The sequence below is a fragment of the Etheostoma spectabile genome, chromosome 14 (assembly GCF_008692095.1).
Source record: "Etheostoma spectabile isolate EspeVRDwgs_2016 chromosome 14, UIUC_Espe_1.0, whole genome shotgun sequence".
NCBI classification, from domain to species: Eukaryota; Metazoa; Chordata; class Actinopteri; order Perciformes; family Percidae; genus Etheostoma; species Etheostoma spectabile.
In genome coordinates this window covers 6256383-6265195 of record NC_045746.1, presented here as the reverse complement: position 1 = coordinate 6265195, position 8813 = coordinate 6256383, and positions in this window count along the sequence as shown.

Sequence of the window (8813 nt, the reverse complement as noted above, 5' to 3'; positions counted from 1 at the left end):
AAAAAAAAAAAAAAAAAAAAAAACATTTGGCCCTGGCCTGAACATCTGCTGTGCTGCATGGCTTGCTGTCTGTCCCTATGTGGGTCCTCGATGATGCAGGATGACAGAAGCCAACACTGTCCAATCACTGAGTTACCTGTCAGCGTTACATACAGTTAGGCCTATTGGTGCTCTGTAAAAGTCAGGTGGGAAAGCAACCTTTGTTAGGTTCGAAACACGAGCAGAACCCACATGCATATAAAACCGCAGAGCCAGAGTGACAGTTATACAGGTTTTTTATTCAAAAGTATTTAAGCTCAATCCAGGGTCTCCGAAAAAGGAACCAGCAAGTCCAGGGTTCCAGAGAGGTGAACAGGTCCAAAGGTTCCAAGCAGGAGTGGTTCCGTCAGAGTATCCAGTATGGAGTTATTAGTGAAGTCCATATAAACAAATACACTCTGCTAAATTGAATAGGGATTAAATAATTTCATCCTGCGACTATTCTAGACTTTTCAGACTGAATGAATCAAATTCTTTTTGCCAGGGGTTGTGATGCTAAAAAAATCTTTCGTCATGTAAGTCTATGGAGAAAAGTCTTTTGGGGCCACAGGGCATCATGTTACAGGCCGGAGTTGTTATTCCACCGTTTGGGGGCTATGTTCAATTTGCTTCAAAGCCCCGCGGATTTCCTGGGGGCCTGGATCTACGCAGAACCAAATCAATGAATTGTGGGTAAAACTATTTATCAGTGTTGTGGTCTAGTCACCAACTGTCGCGACCGGTCTTGAGTCCCCAGTGTTCAAGTCCAAGTCCGAGTCACCAAAGAAGAGTTGAGTCACCATTGCCTGTGATCAAGTCTGGGTCGAGTCACAAGTCTAGAAAATAGTGACTCGAGTCCGAGACCCGAGTACTCCATCCACGCCTATTACACATGAAAGCAGTCAGAAACTTCACCCAAGTTCTAAACCTATTTAATGAATGCTCGTTTCCAATTTCATAAATCCTCGAGTCCAAGTCATCAGTGCGCGAGTCCAAGTCGAGTCACCAGTCCAGAGAATAGTGACTTGATAGCGCCAGGGATCAGGACTCGAGTACTTCAACACTGCCCTATATTTTATATATGTACATACACTACCGGTCAAAGGTTTGGGGTCACTTCGAAATTTCCATTGCACTCCATTATAGACAGAATACCAGCTGAGGTCAGTTGCATTGTTTTTTTAACCAGCGCAGCAGTTTTCATATTACATTATGTGCTTACATAATTGCAAAAGTGTTCTCCAATGTTTTCTCAGTTAGTTTTTTTTTAATAATATCAGATTAGTGAACAGAATATGCCTTTGGAACATTGGATGAATGGTTGCTGATAATGGGCAATGTAGATATTGCATTAAAGATCAGCCCCCCCCCCCTCAGATCAGCTGGTATTCTGTCTAACATCGAGTGGAATGGAAATTTGTAAGTGGCCCCATACTTTTGACCGGTAGAGTGTATATATAAAGGAATTTAGATTAAATTAAAATGATTAAATGGCTGTCGCCTAACCCCTTTTAAGCCTCCACTTCAACATGACTGTGCAGAAAAAAAATTAGGTGTGTCTACTTTGAAGATGTGATCAACATTTACCTACAGCTTAGGAACACTGCGAACCCGCTGAAGAATGCCCGTCTATGAAGTACACATAGCGTTTCTTTGTCCATATAACGTGCAGTGGTTGTCTCTTGATGGGGTTGAGTCTGTCCCCTCGTCGCTCACTTTAGATAGGCTGTTCTGCAAGAGGGACGTGTTTATTATAGAGGACGTTGGAGACTTCCAGTCATCTGCAGGACATCCCAGGTTGCAGGTGCAAGTGTTTATGGAATGAAAGATAATAAGTGGACACCGTTCAATGTCAATCACAGGTCCATATTGGCGCTGTCAGACAGAAACCTTGTATACATTATTTCAGTTTTTTTTCATAAATCAATGCTGGTGGTTAAATCTGACTTTGACTCAAAAAAATAAAAAAATAATTTGCTAAATAAAATGTTTTTTCCTTTCCTACGGTTTTGAATCAGGTTTTCACACAGCTGGGACAATATTATGGGTTTTGCTTGTATTTTATGTGCAGTGAAATTGTGTTTGTGTAGGACAAAGAGTGGAGGCTTTGTGATGTACGACGCAAAACAAAACTAGGCCATGTGGTGATAACATGCACCTGTGTCTCCATTCCTCGTTGAGGGACTTTGAGTTATTTACCCTGACGTCAGTAAGAACTCCCAGACCCCCCAGCTTGCACTACAGAGTGTGAATAGGTGACTAATAGTATGGAATGAAAACAGGATGCTTTTTCTACATTCCTCCCGAATTCCTTGAGCACAGGAGAGAACTGGGAAGGGGAAAAAAAACAAGGAAAAACAGGAGCATGTCTGCTGTTTGCGCAGGGAAGTGATATGGGCTGGGTGGGGGATTGAGATTGCAACCATAATCATGCGGTTGTCATAACAGTAGTTGCATTGTTTTTGCTTTGTTTTAGTCCTTATTCCATACCGCCGCCCCCCCGACATGCTGGCTGATAAGTCATGATTGTGTGCTTATTATTGTTTGTGAAAGTCTCACTGGGCTCCATACATTAAGATTAGGGCATTGTACTGCCATGTGCATTTACCAATGAAATAACTTGATTTAGGGACTGTACGTCAATTACTGTAGTGGGACCTGGGGATTCAAGCTATATTTAGTCAGGTAGTCTCGTTGACATTGAGATCACTTTTTTTAAGAGACCTAAGAACTAGAAACTACAGTAAGCAGCGGTGAGTACGAAAATGTTGTTGTTGCAAGACCTTCCCCAGCAAAAAAATTTGTACAATTATTTTCGCAAAGGCTGCTGACGTGCGAAATCGAACATAACAAAAGGCTGAACTTTAATTGCAATATAGGCTAACTTTAAATGACAAATACCTTATTTTTGTTTTACTGTTTGTTTTGATGAAAGTGAATGAGAACGCTGTGGTGACAGGATTGTCGTCCTCGGAAATGTGGCAAACAACTCACTGGGCACAGCACAACCATCATTCACTACAAAGGACCGCTGAAATAGGTGTTAAAAAATAAGAATATTACTTTATTTGCTCTCTCCATAACAGAGTACCCCACACCCCCAGCAAAAAGAAGGTTTTACAACTTAAGGTACCACTTTACAATAATGCTTAAATAGTTCATTAATTAGGTTGTGAACCCTTTATCTAATAAATCATTAAAATATCTTTTAAAGATTAGATTAAAAAGTGCAACAGTTACCAGTCTCTTGCCAAATAGAGAGCCCACATATGACTATGCTGCCAAGCTTCGGACTCATCTCCGTCAGCCAGCATCCTTGGTATCGGTTCATTGAGTTGACTCATCACTTATGTATGGCCATTTACCTCTGAGTTACAAACATTAAGAAATGCAAAAAGGTCAAGTGTAAAACATCCCAGTTTACTAATGAGTTACTAAATAAATGGTGATGTGATTTGCGCAGTACACAGTAAGACTCTCTTTTGCCAATCAAAAATAAAAGTGAATCATTAATTAACGGTGATGTATTTACATTTCACAGTGAGGCTCCCTTTTGCCAGTCAAAAATGTTAGTAGCCATTAAACGGTGATGTGTTTCAGACCGTTTACAATCTAATAAATGAACCAATTACAAACCATTCTTAACCCTCATGCTGTCCTTGGGTTATATTGACCCATTTTCAGTTCTTCTTTTTTTGTCACAAAAAATGGGCCGTCGAAATAAGCTGAAAATGTCAACGTTAAAAATATCAAAAAACTTTGGAAAAAAATGCCAAAAACATTAAAAAAAACATCCACAACATTGAAAAAGTGACAAAAATGTTGGAAAAAGCTATAATAATGTTGAAAAAAGTGACCAAAATTTTGTTTTTTTTCATGGTTGACAGGAAGACAACACAAGGGTTAAACCCTTTTTAGGGTAGCCTTGTTGTAAAGTGGCACTGAACTACTGCAAAAAAAAAGAACAGCAAATTTTTTTTTAAAATAATGATATGACAATGTACTCAATGTACAATAGACTCTTTGACACATCAAGTGTTTTTGTGTTTTCGCTTGCTGTTCCAGTCCAAACCGGCTGCGAGAACAGTAAAAGCCGGAGTGGGTGCATTCCTCCTCTTCCTGGTTTTGTTTGCTGGGACCAGAGTGGCTCGGGACAGACTGGGGACAGACTGGGGACAGACTGGCCTATCTCCCCCGCCGGTCCGAACATGCCCTGCTGATACCAAAACACATGGAGTCTAGTCATAACCAAACAGCCAGGACCAGCAGGAAGGAAGCAGGCTCGGTCAGGCCGGGAGGGAGACGGCGTTGTGCTACATAAATGGATATCTCTTAAAAACTCATTTCAGAGCAAGTGTAATGGCTTCAAAGAACTCGCTCACAGGCCAGTGACTAAACAATGACATGACTGTTTTAAATAGCAGGCATTCCAGCATTCTTCCTCACATAGTTCAAAGATGAGATTCATTAAGCTGCAGCTGGCTAAACATTCATAGACAGAAGAGTCCAACCGTATACAAAAATTACCTATCTGTCATTTTTCTTGCAGAAATGGCCTCAGACTGCCAGACATTCCTTCTGCAGCTTTAAAACAATCATGTGTACTTCTTAATACTCACTAGCATGCCTGTACTGGATGGCATTCTTTACATTATGGTCGAGATTGTCATCGCATCATCTTCTGTGTGCGAGCACACGTTCCCCTGATGCAGTGATAGCCGCTCCCAGTGCAACAGTGTCAACAAGCTGGGCAGCTCTGTAAACAGCCACTGTCCTCTGTGCGGCGCTGCAGATCCTAATCTTAATTTGCCATTCAAACACCTGACGATGTCCATCTGCAGTTGGGCAGGTACATGTACAGATACAGCAGGTGGATACGTGATGAACTGTGGCAGAGCAGTGTCAACGAGGACACAGGGACAGTGGTAATATGCACGTCCACCAGATGGACAAATGCTGAGTAGACGACTGTGTGAATGGTCGTGATTATTGTAGTATGTGGACTAAAGAAGTGAGTTTAACTCGATGAAGAAATGAGCAAGGGTGGAGACAGACATTGTAAACATTCGGGGCCTAACCCATATTGGGGGGGGGGTTCTGGGGACAAGGTCCATTTATAGCAGCTATTAGCACCATTTTTCTCAAGCCATTTGATTATAAAATGCTTAAAAATGCAAACACCGTTTGGGAAAAACATAATAGTCGCCAAAGAAAGGAATCATCCTGTAGAGACTACATCTTATTTTGTATTTAGTTGCTGTAAATAGCAAATGCACCTGCTCCCATCTTTGCGCCGATGGAGGTGCTGGTCTTACAGGGAGGTGTGTTCAGGTGCATTCTTGGCGTATTGCTATCTTGAGGCAGCGGGAGGTGATCACACCTGTGACCAACAAAAACCTGGTCTAAAGTCATTAATGCAGCATTTCACTGATATTTTAACAGTAAAATGCGCCTGGCTCGTGCACAGCGCACACACTATGGGAAGAGCAGCAGAACACACACATGCAAACGATTAAAAATGAATATACCAAGGTGGAAATCCACCAATTTAACAGAAATGCACCAAGGTACAAACACGCCTGGCTTTTAAAGGGAATGGGAGAGGACTCGGATTGTTTTGTTGCATGTTACGCCAAAAACACACCTATGAATTAATGAGGACACCAAGTACAACCCTTTTGAACCATGCGCCTGGCGCACAGACCCTTTTTTCAGCCGACATACTAGCAAAAGTGGATTTGGACACCTGCGCTATGTGCTTCACGCCGTGCCCTTGGATCGATAAAATAGGGCCCTATAGTTTTCTAGCTTATATTTCTCCAGTAACAGAACTTTGACTCAGTTGATATACAGGTCCAGTCAGAGAGACTGAGGGGAGATGACAAAAACTTGAAGCTATTTAAGAACCCTAAAAGATTCTGGGGAGAAGCTTTCCCAGTCAACCAACATTTTCAAGACATCTGTGTGAACACCTGCTGATGAATGTGCCTAATGTGTTTCACCTGTGTCCAATTATCTCCCCGCCTCCCTCTGCATACTGTATATACGCCTCTCGCCCTCTCTCTCTCTCTTTCTCTCTCTCTCTCTCTAGTGTTAATTGCTAGATCATCTTGTACCTTTGTGTCAACATTCCACCATCCAACTCCTTGTGTTTGTAGTGAGTTTTTTGACCTCGGCTATTTTGACTTAGCCTTAGTGGTTTTGTATCTGACTTCTGCCTGTTTTTTTTTTACTTCACCCATGGACTGTGATTTGGACACTGTTACATGGTGTGTACTAAACCCTCTTATTCAATTCAATTTTATTTAGTTTATAGTGTCAAATTACAACTGGAGTTATCTAAGGTCACTTTACAGATAGAGTAGGTCTAGCCCCCAAGCTATAATTGACAGAGACTTAACAATTCCCTCAAGAGCATGCATTTGTTGCAACAGCGACAAGGAAAATCTTCCTTAATAGATCATATTTTGGGCATTTTAGGCCTTTATTCCACAGGACAGCTGGAAAAATGAAAGGGGAGGGAGAGGGGGAATGACATGCAGCAAAGGGCCACAGGTCAGAGTCAGACCCGGGCCTGATGCGTCGAGGAATACACCTCTATATGTGGGCGCCCGGGGGGGGATGCAGAGATAAAATTTGTCTTTGCTAATAATATGTTGGGACAGGTTTCTGTCTTCCTGTTCAGAAGGGACCCAACTTGTCTCTGAATGCAGGACAGGAACTGGGGAGAGTGGATTCATATTTAATAATTCACGCCAGCGACATCCTGGATTTTTGTGTTACGTATTAAAAACAATAGGACATCGGTTGAGTCATGAATTGGTAATGCCATGTACGCAGACAATCTCCAAAAAAGGAAGTGTTTTGCATTTCCACCTGCACAAAGAAGAAGTCATGGGACAAGAATTTCTACCCTTCATTCCACTCCACGTGGGGTATCAATTTAGTTGTTTATTAAGTGTTTTCTCACCTATTTAAACCATTATGACGGCCATAAATCTTCCGCGCCCTCCCACGACTTTCAGCTGGAGGGAGAGCGAGCGGACGAGGAAGCAGTGGATCAATGTGATGCTGTGTATCTGTCCATTAATCATGCTGAAACGGGCAACAGGCATGCAGTGCTTGTTTGATTTTCTGGAGACAGCCACAGTCGTGCAGACCTAAACCTGCTCACAGCTCGCCTCCCACCTCATCTAACAAAGCAGTGTTTGTTTAGCCGGTGGAAAAGATTAACCCGCCATTCCCCTGGAAACATGCTTCGTCATATGATACTGAAGTACAGAGCGTCACTTTCTCAGCAGGTCAAGTGACTGTCAAAAATAGAAGTGGCGGTCAGAGATGGTTGAGTGGGAATCGTTTTGACTTAAAATGTTTTGCATATTGATTCTTATCAACCTGGCAGAGCCACTGAAGGTGTAACCCAATAAGAATAGGATTTCCGTGTTAAGTTATCACCACGATCCGTGAGGAATGCTTTTAAAAAGGCCATGAACCTGGATGTCGGACTGATGTCTGACAGAGGAATGTCCCATGACAGAAATATATTAATGCACTAATGTCAAGAAAAAAAACTTGGCTTGGGATAGGTAGGTGAAAGTGAGCAAATGCAGGCTCATTGGATTTGAATGTAGTTTAAAAGTCAGCAGTTTCCCAAAAGCTTAATTTAATAGATAACACCAGCGTTCGGGCAGCAGTGGCTCAGGTGGTGGAGCAGTCATCCACCAATCTGAAGGTTGGTGGTTTGATCCTTGGCCCCTGCAGTCTACATTTCAAAGTGTCCTTGGGAAAGGTGGCACCCTGTATGGTATGAGTGTTACTTGCTTTTAGGGGAAATTGTTGGGTCTCTGTAGATTATAGAGCGTGGTCTAGACCCAATCTGTCCTGAGATAGCTTCTGTTATGATTTGACACTATAGATAAAATAGAATTGAACGACTGTAATGGCTGTACTGTGTAAAAGCGCTTTGAGTCTCTTTCTAAGACTAGAAAAAAACTAGGGCTGTCAAACGATTAACATATTTTTTAGTTGATTAATCGCATAGTAATGGTGAGTTAACTCACGATTAATCGCATTTTTAAAATTCTATTTCAAATCCACTCCAATTGAAGTTAAATGAGATTATCAAATGTAATGACACATTGTCATTCATACCAAATGTACTTAATAAGTAAAAACTAGACCCATTGAGCTCAACTTGCTGTGTCTTGAGTTCAGCAGTATTAGGTGGGCTATGTTTGAAGTGGCCAACCACTTTGCGACATTTAGCAAGTGCACCGTCAAATGCCCTGTTTTGTAGAGACACTGTGACTGAGCGTTGAATACTATGAGCTGTGCACGGCAGGTGTTCGAGTGGTAGCTGTTTCGAAGCTGCGACCATATTTCTAGCACTGTCTGTGTTCAGCATGCACACTTTCTCTTCAATGTCCCACTGACCCGCCACATCCATAAAACGACTCGCGCATACGTCAGCCATATGCCTCTCATCAGTTCTCATTACAGTCAATGCATGCTTCCACTCCTGATCCATGTAATGAGCTGTTACTCCAAGATAGCTATGATTACCTAGCGATGTCCAATAGTCACCAGTAAGCGCGACAGAAGCTGTGTTGTCCAAATTCGTAGCTAGTTTTGCCTTCTCTGTGTCATACCACTCGTGTATCCTGGACATGACTGTGGCCCTGGATGGCAACGCGTACGTGAGGCCACCGGAGGCGATCCGGATAACATCACGGAGACCTTCGTCTTCCACTATATAAACTGGACTGCATGCTGTGGCTATCCATCTAGCTATAGCT